General features: G+C 43.2%; 1 protein-coding gene and 1 pseudogene across 9 annotated transcripts in view; one reads left to right on the top strand and one right to left on the bottom strand.

Moving 5' to 3' along the window:
* LOC109703446 (uncharacterized) overlaps positions 1-6,385 on the bottom strand; it is a 96,166-nt pseudogene extending 89,781 nt beyond the window's left edge.
* The window catches only part of Lrrc4c (leucine rich repeat containing 4C), a 1,195,224-nt gene that overhangs the window by 791,385 nt on the left and 389,189 nt on the right, over positions 1-14,650 (top strand). The window lies entirely within an intron of this gene.

Genomic DNA, 14,650 nt, shown 5'->3' with positions numbered 1-14,650 from the left:
TGTGACACATGCCCATGACTTACACAAGGAGTATTGTATCACCCCACAGTTCTTGTTCTTTTTGCGGCTGGGGCAAGCATAAAAACCGTATCATCTGGCTGACTCCAGGGCAGTAGACTTGTAGGCAGGATTGATGTCTCTGAAGAAGAATTGAAGCTCTGGCCACCAAGTTCCTATGGGGGCAGTGCGAGTAGTCTTGTTAAGGGTGGTATGATGGAATTGGAGAACATCATTCTGAGTGAGGTTAGCCTGGCTCAAAAGACCAAAAATCGTATGTTCTCCCTCATATGTGGACATTAGATCAAGGGCAAACACAACAAGGGGATTGGACTATGAGCACATGATAAAAGCGAGAGCACACAAGGGAGGGGTGAGGATAGGTAAGACACCTAAAAAACTAGCTAGCATTTGTTGCCCTTAATGCAGAGAAACTAAAGCAGATACCTTAAAGCAATTGAGGCCAATAGGAAAAGGAGACCAGGAACTAGAGAAAAGGTTAGATTAAAAAGAATTAACCTAGAAGGTAACACCCACGCACAGGAAATCAATGTGAGTCAATGCCCTGTATAGCTATCCTTATCTCAACCAGCAAAACCCCTTGTTCCTTCCTATTATTGCTTATACTCTCTCTACAACAAAATTAGAGATAAGGGCAAAATAGTTTCTGCTGGGTATTGAGGGGGGGAGCGGGAGGGGGTGGAGTGGGTGGTAAGGGAGGGGGTGGGGGCAGGGGGGAGAAATAAACCAAGCCTTGTATGCACATATGAATAATAAAAGAAAAATGAAAAAAAAAAAAAAAAAAAAAAAAAGGGTGGTATGAGTCTCCCCATCGGTGAGTATCCAGGTTTGCTTATAGGGCTGGTGAGGGTTGGTTTCTGCGAGGCTCCTGCTCTGGGCATTGAGCAAGATCAGAGCGACCAGCCAACCCATCCGTGGCTGCTCCTGAAGACTCTGCATGTTCCTGGGGTCGCAAAAGCTTCAGCTTCAATAGGTTATCTGGGTGCCGCCGTGCGGTCCACTCTCTAGCCTCTTTCTGTTCCTGATGATTGGCTTGATGCACGTGGGAGTGATGGACCCAAGGCCCGATGCTGTCAACCTTAAGAGCAGTGGGGGTAACCAGAATGATCAGGTAAGGGCCTTTCCATCTCTCTTCCAGAGTGCGGGCTCTGTGCCTCTTTACCCATACCCAATCCCCTGGGACGATGCCATGTTCCGGGTTCGATGTGTCCTTTGTCTCATACAAGGCGCGCACTATGGGCCAGATTTCACGTTGGCCCTCCTGTAGGGCTTTTAAGCTGGCCAAGTATTTTGGGGCCGTACTGGGGTCTTGGTCCAGTAGGATTTGGACAATAATGGGGGGTGGAGCCCCATATAGAATTTCAAAAGGTGTCAATCCATGTACATGTGGTGAATTTCAAAGCCGGAAGATGGCATAGGGTATGAGGGCCACCCAGTCTCCGCCAGTCTCGATGGCTAATTTAGATAAGGTCTCCTTCAGGGTCCGATTCATTCTTTCTACCTACCCTGAACTCTGGGGGCTATATTCACAATGTAGTTTCCAATTAGTCCCCACTGCCCGGGCCAGCCCTTGTAGGATGTTATTGCTGAAAGCTGGACCGTTATCAGAGCCTAGAGTTTTAGGGATGCCATATCTGGGTGTGATTTCCTCCAGCAAAACCTTAGCTACAACCTGAGCAGTCTCTCGCTTTGTAGGAAAAGCCTCCACCCAGCCTGAGAAGGTGTCTATCAGAACCAACAAATACCTATACCCATACCTTCCCGGCTTCACCTTGGTGAAATCCACTTCCCAGCTCCGTCCTGGTGCCCTCCCCCGTACCTGTGTACCTGTATGTAGGAGTCCCCTTTTGCTGGGTTTCATAGCCTGGCACCCAGCACATTGGTCCACAATCTTTTGAATCTGGGCTGTTTGATGTGGGAACCGGAGGCGGGCTGACTTGAGGAGGGCGAGTAGTTTCTTCTTGCCTAAATGGTTGGCTCAATGTAAATTGGAGAGGAGAAACAGTCCTAACTTTTCAGGAAGGATCAGCCACCCTTCGATATCACGATACCAGCCTTGATGATTGGGCTCTGGGCACCGGTGATCTTGGATCCACTGTTTGTCTTTCGGGGTGTACTTGGGTCACAGTGGCAAGCATGAAAGCTCGGGCATGGGTAAGGTCAGCACTAGGGTTGTGGAGGTCAGAGCAGCATTTAGGGCCACTATGTCCGCATGCCGGTTCCCCGTAGCTTCCGGGGATCTCTGGGAGGTTATGTAACTCCTTTCCTTCCGCTGTAATGAAACCCCTTTCCCGGTAGATGGTGCCATATACATGGACGGTGCCGAAAGCATAACAGCTGTCGGTATAAACAGTCACTCATTTTCCCTCAGCCCGCTCGAGTGCCTCTGCCAGTGCGATCAGTTCGGCCTTCCGGGCTGAGTTCCCCAGGGGCAACGGGGCACTCCAAATTATGTTCCCACCTTGGTCCACCACCTCTGCACCCGCCTTATGCACCCCATCCGAGACAAAACTGCTCCCATCTGTATACCATGCCAGCTCACTGTTGGGTAGGGTTGAGTCCTGGAGATCGGGGCACACTTGGGTGATTTCAGCTATAATCTCCTGACAGTCATGTAGAGGGGCTTCCAGGTCTGGATTTGGCAGCAAGGTGGCTGGATTTAGAGAAACTGGGTCAGAGAAGAGGATTCGGGGAGCATCCAGCAAGAGCCCTTGGTAATGAGTAAGTCAGACATTGGTCACCCATCTACCTGGAGGGTGCTTTAGGACTCCCTCTACTGCACGGGGGGTTACCACCTTCAGATGTTGCCCAAAAGTGAGCTTATCTGCGTCCTTTACCATTAGGGCAACTGCCGCTATGATCCTCAGGCATGGGGGCCAGCCTACTGCAACTGGGTCTAACCTTTTGTATAGATAAGCAACTGGCCACTTCCAGGGCCCTAGGCACTGCATTAGTACCCCTTTTGCTATCCCCCTTCTTTCGTCTACAAAGAGGGTGAAGGGCTTTAGAGGGTCTGGCAGCGCCAGGGCCGGGGCTCTCAAGAGGGTGGTCTTGAGCTCCTCAAAGGCCTTTTGTTGATCTGGCCCCCAGGCCCAAGGGGCCTTGTCCTTAGTTGCCTCGTATAAGGGTTTTGCCAGTTCAGCATACCCCAATATCCACAGCCGGCAGTAGCCCACCGTCCCCAGGAACTCGCAGACTTCTTGAGTCGAGGTGGGGACGGGGAGTCTGAGAATAGTTTCTTTCATAGCATTTGTTAACCATCTGGTTCCCTCTTTTAGTTCATACCCCAGGTAGGTGACTGTTTGTCTACAAATTTGAGCCTTCTTTGCACTGGCCCGATAGCCCAACTTCCCCAGCTCCTGGAGGAGGTCTCCAGTGGCTTGCCAGCACTCAGCTTCAGATGCAGCTGCCAGAAGCAAGTCATCTACACACTGCAAAAGTGTGATGGAACTGTGGCTCCGGCGATATGAGTCCAGATCCTGATAAAGAGCCTCATTGAACAGAGTAGGGGAGTTTTTGAAACCTTGTGGAAGTCTAGTCCATGTTAACTGTCCTGGGGTTCCCGTATTTTCATCATGCCATTTGAAGGCAAAAATGTGTTGACTATTGGGTGCCAGAGCTGTGCAAAAAAAGCATCTTTCAAGTCCAAAGTGGTATACCAAACATGGGAGGGGGCAAATGGCTCAGCAAGGTATAGGGGTTGGGGACTGTGGGATGGATGTCCTCGACCCTCTTGTTTACTTCCCTTAAATCTTGGACTGGCCTATAGTCTTTTCCCCCAGGTTTCTTAACGGGGAGGAGTGGAGTGTTCCAAGCAGAAAGGCAGAGCTGTAATATTCCAGCCTCCAGGAGATGGTTTATGTGAGGGGCAATGCCCCTCTGTGCCTCAGAAGACATAGGATATTGATGGACTCGGATGGGTTGAGCCAAAGCCTTGATCTCTACTATTACCGGGGCTCGATGTTCCACCAGCCCCACACCTGCTATTTCTGCCCAAGCCTGGGGGTAGGTTTGAATCCAATAAGCCATTTCAGGGGACCACTCAATAGGTTTCAGGGGAGGGTCCCGCAAGGAGAACAAGTGATGTTCATCCTTGAGAGACATGGTCAAGACTTGGAGGGGCTGTCCTTGTCCATCTGACACTTTGATACCATCTGGCTCAAAGTGAATGTGAGCCCTCACCTTAGTTAGCAGATCACTTCCCAGAAGGGGGGCAGGGCACTCAGGAATGACCAGAAAGGAATGGGTCACCTGATGTCGGCCCAAATCCACCTGACGTTTGCTAGTCCATTGATAGGCCTTGGATTCAGTGGCTCCCTGCACAAGGCTAATTCTCTGGGACAGTGGCTCAGTAGGTTTATTAAGGACTGAATATTGGGCCCCTGTGTCCACCATGCATCTCACGGGCTTCCCCTCCACATATATGGTTACCCAAGACTTGGGGAGGGGGTCTGAGTCCCGTGCCCTCTAGTTACTGTCCATTCCAGCTAACAGGACTTGGGCGTCATTATTAGGGCTGCTATTTGGTCCTGGGTGACCCTGGAGTTTGGGATATTCCTTCTTCCAGTGTCCATATTCCTTACAATAGGCACATTGTCCCTGGTCTAGCCTGGGTCGATCTCTTCAGGGACGTGTGGGGCCGGCCCGTCCAGAACTCGGTCCGGCCAGACCCTGGACTCCTGCTAGCAATATCTTAGCCATCTCTTTTTGCTGTTTCTTGTTTTCCTTACTCTGGTGTTCCCTGTCCTCCTTCCAAATCCTTTCTTGTAGTTCCTGATTCTCCTTCCTGATTCTATCCTCTTGTTCTTCCGGGTTTTCTCAGGTGTTAAAAACCCTTTCAGCAACTTTCATCAGATCCCGGGTAGTCATCTCCCCAAGCCCTTCTTGCTTATATAGTTTCTTCCTAATATCAGGGGCAGCCTGATTTATGAAGGACATTATCACAGCTGACTGATTCACCTCCGCTAGTGGGTCTAGGGGGGGTATACTGTCTGTATCCATCATAAAGACGCTCAAAGAATGCAGCCAGGCTTTCATTTTCCCCCTGCATTACTGCCTTTACCTTAGCCAAATTGGTAGGGTGGCGGGCTGCCGCCCAGAGGCCTGCCATAAGAGTCTGGCTGTAGACCCAGAGACGCTCCCTACCTTCTGTAGTCCCATAGTCCCAGTCAGGTCTGTTTAAAGGAAAACGATCATCAATCAGGTTTGGCAGGGTGATCGGTTGCCCATTGTCACCGGGGACATTCTTTCTGGCTTCAGTGAGAATCCGCTCCCATTCCTCGGTGGTGAATAGGGTCCGAAGGAGCTGCTGACAGTCATCCCATGTGGGACTGTGAGTATGCAAAATGGACTTGAACAGATCAGTCAGGCCTCTAGGGTCCTCAGCAAAAGGAGGATTCTGGGCTTTCCAGTTGTACAGGTCACTACTTGAAAAAGGCCAATACTGATAGGTGCGTCCCCCATTGGGACCAGCACCACCCAGGGCCCGCACCGGGAGGATGGGGGGCCCAGTGGAAGTGGAGGAGGGCTCCTCCTCTGGGGTTTCTTCTCGCTGCCTACGGGGTCTGAGTCCCCTCACCGGTCCGGAGACCGGGGCAGGGGGTGCAGACGGGGAGGCTGATGAATGGGGAGACTCAGAGGAGCCATCTGCCTCTGGCTGGAGTGGCGCAGCAGCAGCATATGGAGGGGGATTTACTTCACAATCTAAGTCTATCAAGGATGGATGGAGAGTTGCGTCTTCCTGCAGAATAGGCTTCTTAGGGGAATTAACGGGAGTGGGGGTGTTCCCCAACACGGCCAGTATTGCGGGCCGGTCTGTAAGTGCTCCATGGATAAATGGCCGCAGCCAGGAAGGGGGGTCTTCTACTAAAGTCTGCCACATAAGGATGTAGGGATATTGATCAGGGTGGCCATGTAGACCGGGTCTATTAATGACATCTCGGACCTTCTTAATCGTGTCCAAGGAGAAGGTACCTTGAGGAGGCCAGCCTACATTAAAGGTTGGCCATTCCACTGAGCAAAGGGTGTCAAACTTACCTTTCTTAATTTTCATGCCATAATTGTGCCCCTTAGCGTGGATTTCTGAAAAATGACTCAGAAGAAGGGTCTTAGGAGTTACCTGAGCCTGTCCCATGATGATCAGGAGAGACGGACAGAGGAGACTGCAAAGAACAAAAGAGACAATTCCAGCAGACAAACAAATTCGCACAGGACTCTCTAACATACACAAGTACTGGCCGGTCAACCAGACTACTCTCACAGGCGCCCTTCCATTCACACCAGACTCTGGATCCTTACCCAAAGACTGCCCAAACGGTGTCCACTGAGGACGCCGGTGCGGCTCCTGACCGTCGGGGATGTCTCCCATGACTTCCAATAGTGAAGCCTCCAGGGCTGTGACCCCTTCCTTCCACTCAATGAAAATTCTCAACCAAATTCAGACAGGGACTCTAAGTCCCTCCAAACGGAGGTGGCCAATCCTCCTTCCGTGTTCTTTCCCAATTAAACCTCGGTATTGGAGGCCGTTTGTTCCTCTCAGGGAGGGGCTGAGATCTCGGGACCTCCAGATGTTGGGGTCCGAGGTTGACCACCCTTCAGAGGAACAAAAAGACACTCACGATAATGTAAGTCACAAAGCGAGGTTTATTTCCAGCCAGCTGGGGTCCGGGTATCCGCCCGATGCAGTGGGTTTCAACACGGACCCCGAATACAAAATTCAGGCTGCTTTTATATTTTTTTAGACATTAGTCACGGTCACACAGCAATTTTTATGGTCCCTGGGGTCACATATTTCTGATATCTCCCACATCCTGGTGGTGGGGCCAGATTACTTGAAGTTTATTTATCAGGAATTTGGTAAACACCAGGTGTCTCAACTCATTGACTCACATACCGTTTTAGCAAGATTAACCAGAAACAGTCCCTGTTCCCAGAAACCGTCCCACCTCCCTTTGTTCCAGTAAGTGGTGGCTTGGGTCATGTTAGCCATGGCCGGTTTCAGGCTGAGTGGGCTGCAAGCCTCAAAGGTACCCTAACATTTGTACCCTAACAAGAGTGGACAATGATTTAACAAGGACAGGGTGTCCAAGTAACCAAAAAAGTTTCCCAAAGATCAGAAGGTTTGAATTGACCCCTATAGATGATTGGGATTTGATCTAAGGGAAGGTCTCAAATAGATGAAGTTTGATATGCTCAAGAGCATCCAAAATAGTTCAGCAATGAGAAACCACAGTTCTCTACAGAGAACTGAGAGAGTAAGATTGACAGGGAAGAATGTAGCAAGATTTTTTGAGAGGCCATATTGTCCAGGAAGTTTCAGTTTTCCCCTGGAGGTCACAGAGAAGATTTTGATAATATTGTCAGATCATTACATCATTACGTCATGTTCTCTAATGAAGGAAAAACAGATGGTACACCATTGACAAATCTACTAGAAGATCTATGCCAGTATGGAAAGCTGTATGCTTAAAAAAATAAAGAAAATTTAGAAAAGGAAAATTGCAAATGACCAAGCCTTGTTGCTCAAGACTATAATCTCATCCAATCAGGAATCAGATATCAGGAAGATCTCATTTCAAGATTAGACTTGGCAAAAATTTCACCAGACCTCATCTCAACCAATAAAAGCTGGGCATGGTGGCATAGGCCTGTCAATGCAGCAGTACAGGAAATGTAAATAAGAGAATCATAGTACAGACCAAGCTGAACAAAATGCAATACTCCATCTCAAAAACACATAAAGGAAAAAAGGCTGATGGCATGGCTCAAGCAGTAGAGTGCATGCCCCTGTGTTCAAAACACAGTACTGCACCCCCCCAAAAAAAGAGACAAATAAATAACAAATGTACTAAGTACAGCTGTTCAGTTTAAATGTGTACCTGAGCTCATAAGTATGTAAAAGGCAAAGACCAAAAAGGCAATAAAGTATGAGTGGAAATATGAATATCACATTAAAGGAAAGAAAGAAAGGGTATGAATTAAGAGAGAGAAAGAAAGACAGAGAAGCCTGTGAAAGCAAGGCCTGCTTTTGAGAACGTCCAGCTTACAAAATCATAAAAACTAGTGTTAGTTACTATTGCCTCCGCAGAAACAGAGAAGAATGTACAATTTGAGCTTTTAAAAGATCCCTGTATATTCAAAGTGATGTAAGTAAGGTACACTCACAATCAAAAAGTATAGATCATAGTAAGAGAGATTGTCTTCAGACTCATGAGACTATGGCTTTGAGAACTTCAGCTAAAAGAAGATTTTGAATACAGACAGAAAAAAATACAATGATTTAGAGAATTAGCTAATTCTAGAAATCCATCACAAAATCACAAATCGAATTGTAGTGATGTCATTTTGTGCGTGTAGAGTGAGGTATAGAAGGTAAAGGAGTTTGGCTTACAATCATGTCATTTTTTAAATGCAGGATCACTTAGAATTAAAGTCTGACTCTAACAAACCATAATCCATAGCATTCTTGGCTGTTAGCTATTTAACTGACATTTACTAAGCAGCCATCTCAGGCAAAACATGAGTGCTGGGCAGTGTCAGAAAACAGTGAAGATTGAGTGAGTCATGGTCTGTCATTTAAGAAAAAAGCCATTTAGGGAAGGAGGTAAACAGGTGCACAGCTACCATAGTTAACGGAGGAGGATGGAGAGTGTGCTGTGACACAGGCTCAGGATATTTCAACAGAGCAGTGGAGCTGGGGATGGAGACATGAAACACCACCATTCATTTGAAAGATGATACATGAGATCTGAATTTCTTAAATGAGACTTGTTCTTCCTTCTCAGTCTGAAATCACAGAAAAGACTGATTTTACACCTTTTATCAAAGGGCTTATACATTATAAAACAAACAGAAAAATCATCAGTCCACTAACTCACTTTAGGCTGTGTATTACTGACATTATGCAAAACTAATAATTATTACCACTTCAAAAGTTTTTCTTGTTTTTTTTTTCTAAAAGGGATGTAAAGAATCCTTTTATAAATGTGTTTCTTAGTTAAAACCTGTAAATAAAGTTGCTGATTTTCAATCTTACCTATAGATACTTTACTAAGAACATTAATATTAGGAACAATGTCAAAAAGTCACAATTTCCCCCTTTGGATAGGTTAATATGGACTTTTGGAGATAATCATTGTCAATGTGTCAAATTTGATACATGGCTTTTTGTGTAGTTGCTTGAGTACATATGCCCATTTATTATGGAAGGGACACTCTTTGCAAATGATCCATTGTCTAGGACAAATAAAACAATCCAACCTTAAACCAAAACTGCTTGAGTCAATTTTTGCTGGACGCTCAAAGAAAAAAGCTCAATTCTAGGGTGCTTAATAAGCAAGACAAAGAAAAAATATCTCTCTATGTATATTTGATATCATGTTTTCCAAATAGTGAGAATCAAAATTGTCAAACTGAATATAGAAGGAATATTCTTTCCAAATGGAAATTTCAAAAGTCTATGGGTAGAGGTGTCTGGGCGGCAGGGAGCACTGGTCAGCTTTTATTCCCATTCAGGTTTCCCTACAATCTATGAAATATTTGGTCAGGATCTACAGTCCTCCTGACAAAGAAGGAGCTTCATAGACAGCTTCTAAAATAGAAGCTAGGGCTTGGAAAATAAGAAGCCAGAGGTGAAGTTGACAGGTTGTGGAGGGAGGAAACAGACAGACCTGACAGTTTATTTTTAAGCATTTCAAACTTTGGTGGATCAGTTTCTGAAAGGGTTGCCTTCTGATTGTTCTTTTGAAGGTAAGAACTGCCAGGGCTACAACAGAAAGTTGACACCATTCAGTTCAGCACTTAGAAAGAGGTAAGAGGGAAAAGAAAGACTTTCAATTCTTGTTCTTTCTATTTATTGTGGTGTTCAAAGCAATGAATAGTGGAGTTGGTACTGAAAAGCATTTTCCATTATATCTACTGCAAAGTCTCAATGAGTCTCAATGAGTAGGCAGAGTCAGGCAGTAAAACTTTTTCCAACTTCAAGGATTTGATTGTGCATTGTCACAGGAAACTGATCTGGGATATAATAAAACCAAGCTCTAGGTTACTGCTGTACCTTAATGGTATCACTGCATTTTATAATTTTTTTTTCAAAATAGGTGATAAACTTGCTAATAGAAAGCATTTGTAACCATTACTCTGAATTTATCTACTTTTCCATGAGATTCACTTACTGTTTGATTTGTCTGCTCCTTGTAAGTCTTCCTCATCACGTTTCATGTTCTCTACTATATTGGAAACCAATGAAAGCACACTTTATCTCTCTTGATATTCTGCATGAGTGATCAGTGTGACAATTTACAGTAGGTTAATGGTATATTCAATAAGCATTTAATGGACTGGACTTTTGAAACCTTCCTCATCTTTTTTGTATTTGTCTATTCAAATTGAGTATATGTGTGGAATAGGATGCAAAAAAGATAGGAGATTTTTTAAGCTGAATGAAGGATGCAGTTTTGAACTTACTTAGCCAACATTTATTGCAGCACCTATACTAAACTCTGATGATACACAGATATATAATATAATCCATGCCCTTTAGAATTCTAGCAGCTAAAAAGACAGCAAAATAGATAATACTATGAGCATATGACAAGAGATCAGTATATAGTTCTGAACATTGAAGACATAACTTTCCAGGTCCAAACAGACTAGGCAAACTGGACAAAAAGAGGGCAAAACATGTGAGAGGAATAATTTGCTGTGATCTGAAAGTCAACTCTAAGAAGGCACCAATGTGCGGAAGACTTTGTGGGTCCTGATTAATGACTCACTGCTGAAAGCTCTGGTTAATTTATGTCACACTAGCAGCGACATGTTCCTTAATATGGCCCTTGAAAACAAATAACTCTACTCCAATTTGGAATGTAAAAGCTTATACTTCTCTTGGTCAGAGGACGATGCATTTGTGGAGGGACTAAAGAATTAGATCAAAATATTGAGTTTTGCTCAACCAGAAGGATGAGGTTGGCAATTCTCAAATTAAATTGCATATTTTACCTAGAAAGCATTAAGAATATTTCTAACTGTACCTCAGGACAATTAAAAAAGAGCCCGAGAGGACTAGACACAGATTTTTTGAAATTTATCCCATGAATCCAATGTATAGCCAAGTTGGGGAATCAGTGGGATAGTTCAGTGCTACTCAAAGTTTAATAAACTGCATGTTACCTGGGGATCTTGTTGAAATGCTGTTTCTGTTTAGTGGGTCTTGGGTTAGGATGAGATGTTATTTTACTAACAGGTTCTAGTACTGAGTTTGCTGCTGTTGAGTAGGAAGGGATTTCAGACACTCAGGAATTAAAAAACTTCCCATTTGGCAACTTCCCAAACTGTGGAAGGACACATGGTTGGAATGGTCATGTGGCAGTTATGTGATAACTTTCTTTTATGTTTCTTTTCCAGAGAAATTATCCAAGTAATGTAGATTTTTGCATTAGGAGTTGAAGGGATCTCTTCATGGCCCATTTGAAATAATAAAATCTGAGAGATGTTTTGGAGTGGGGAGGGACTGGATATGCCTAGAGGCTAGATTCCAATCGTATAGAAACTGGTAAATTATTATGAGGCATTGAGCTTATATCATTTTTGTGAAAATGCCTCTATGAGTTAGCTTTGTTTTAGAAATTTGTTTGACTCTCATAGTTACAACTGTCTTCTAAAACCACCTTACCAATTAAGATATAGTATTGTAGTCTCTTAAATCAGACCGCTGAAGTTCAAATCCTAGTTTAACAAGTTTCTGGACAAGAATACCAAGACTCTCTCAATGGAAATAAAAATGAGACCTATTACACAGGTTGCTGGAAAGATTGAATGAAGTGGCACTTACTAGGTACTAAACATGGTTATTACCAACCTTGGATGGAACCATTGCAATCTCACTTTCATCAAAGAATCAGAATCTAAAAAGAAATTTCCCAGCCCTTCACAATCCTAACAGTCATTTTTCATATTAAAAGATGTGGCCATGCTCTCTTTAAAAAGGTCATAGATCTTCTCACTTCCTTTAGCCTTCCATTGCCATTATTTGCAGTGTGTATTTTGACAGGGCCCATTTTCATGAAGCATATAGTTCTTAAACATCTACCATGTGATCATCACTGTTTAATTGCTGTTTCAGCAGTGAACAAAACAGCACCCAAATCCTTTCTCCTATGAAGCTAACTTTCTAGAAGTGGAAGCTGACAATGAGCCAAAAATAGAACAATATTATATACAACATGATGATAAATTGCCATAGAAAAAATTAAACAGGTAAGGGGGATTAGAAGTGCCAGAAGAGAAAAGAGAGGTTTAGCAATATTAAATAAGGTGGTTAGGAAAGCCTTAATAGAGAAAATGACATTGTATTCACTTAAATGGAGGAAAACAAAGCTTTGTAGGAATTTAAAGAGCCTGCAGGAAGAGTAACCATTAAATGAAAACATCTTGAGGTGGGAAGGCTTGGAAAGCAATCACATAACCAGAAAACTATCATTTAAACTAGGGAACAATGTGACAAGTTGAGTGAACAGGAACGAGAAAGAAATGGCTGATGGGTTAGAGATTCTTAGACTTAAGGAATCAACTGGAGTACTTCTTAAAAGGGACAGCTGACACTACGCCCCATTTCAGCCTAAGAAGTCTAGGGAGCAGTCTAAGAACTGCATTTCTAAAATGTTCCCAGGTGATGCTTGGGAAAAATCATTATATTAGGCTGAGAAATAGCTGTGCACCCATCACACTGGACAATATGGCACATAATAGGTTTTCATTTTATTACTGTAAGTGAAAAGTGATGTGAAGACAGTGTATCCATAAAAGGAGTAGTTTGTTCAAATCCAAGGATTTTGCAAAATAGTATTTTTGACCAAGTGCAATAGGTTAGGGGTCAAAGCTTTCTTGTGACCTATATGATGCAACACTTTCAACATAAATGAAAGTTTTCTGGGCAAGACACAGCTGGTGTTTTATCTTAGCATTTATACTCTACAGAATTATGTTTTATCTCCTATATACATCTGGTCAAATGAGCTGACATCACCATGAAATATTACAGTAAATTATTCAGTTTGATTTAAACACCAAATCAAACCAATACAAATCTAAAAAGAAGTCATTCAAAAACAAGTAATTTGATAAACAAAACAAAGTGAAAAAATAGAGTTTCCAGGGGGTAATGGGGGAATGGTGGCCCAAAAAATGTATATACATATGGACAAATGTAAAAACAATAAAAAAATATATATAAACAAAGAAAAAAATAGAGTTTCCAGTAATTTCATGGACATCTTAGGGTAAGTTCACACTATTGGCCTTGTCTTTTTTTAAATACTATTTATGCTACTGTTAATTATCTCCCAAGATGACATAGATGAATCCTACTATTGCCATCACTTTGTTGAACTTTCATGATATTTCTAGTATAATACCACATGCCCAAGCAAAGCCCTTCCCAAGAAAAGGAAAAATAGATAGAGAAACATGGTCTCATCAAAGTTTTCTGTTGTTTGCTGCTATGATATTTTTAGCTTCCATAGCATTTGTGTGGAGTCTTTATTTTACATAGCCTTGTTGAGACCATGTATTGCAATGTGGCATGGATCAAAGATTACATTTATGAATAGAATTCCCGCTAGTGAGTCAAGGTATTTCCTATACTTGCAGTGTCTCCCTGACAAAGTGTGTTAGTAAACCAATCAAATTAAAAACAGGAAAAGCCTATTTTGACTCATGGTTTTGGAGATTTCTGTGAACAAGTATCCAGCTGATTGGGGCCTGTGGTAAGGCAGTACTTCATGGCAAGAGCATGTGACATCAGGAGTCACTCACCCTCACCTCAGGGTGCAAAAGGAGGAGGAGGGGGAGAGACCAGGGTCAAAATAGCCTCCTCAAGGACACACCCTCAATGTAACTTCCTTCTACTAAGATCCATTTGTTAAAGGTTCCACCTACAGTGTCAAACTAGAAAAGAAGACATTAAGGCCTGGGCTTTAGGGAGACATTTCACATCCAAACTATAGCACTATTTTCCAAGACTATTTCTTTTTTTTCTTTTTGAGATTTCTTTGGTATAAAATATCCACTCTTTGAAAATTGATTCTCCAGAGAAGATGACTATAAATCCAAACAGACAAATGTAGTTCCATAAGACACTGACACTCACATACCTAATTTCCTGAACTTTCTAGGATATGTTACTTTTTTCCTTCAGCGTTTGTCCTTCTGCTTGCTTTGCAAGAAACTGTACATTTTTACTATAACATTTTCCATGGGCTATAATGCTCAGAAAGCACAAGGAACTCTGTCTTTAGAGAAAACAGTGTTTACTCTGTGCGCATGCTGTCTCCTCTTTATTTTTACTCTTCCTAAGGCTGCGTGATGATATTTAACTATAACTTCTTTATAACTCATCAGCACTATCCTCTTCAGTTTCCTGAGTTACAAATGGTAACTGACAATTTTTCCTAATACCAAAGAGAATGTCAATAGGAGCTAATATTTGTTGAGAGCTTACTTACTATGTGGCAGGCATGGTCTGTCCGTGCATTATTACATTTTATCCTTATATTATCTTAGGAGTTAGTTACTTAGAAAGGCAAGTGTCTAGACACAGCCACCCAGCTATAAAACAGAAGAACACAAGTAAGGT

The sequence above is a fragment of the Castor canadensis genome, chromosome 1 (genome assembly GCF_047511655.1).
Source record: "Castor canadensis chromosome 1, mCasCan1.hap1v2, whole genome shotgun sequence".
Lineage (NCBI taxonomy): Eukaryota > Metazoa > Chordata > Mammalia > Rodentia > Castoridae > Castor > Castor canadensis.
The sequence above is the reverse complement of the archived record's forward strand: the minus strand, read 5'-3'. Positions and strand labels throughout refer to the sequence as shown.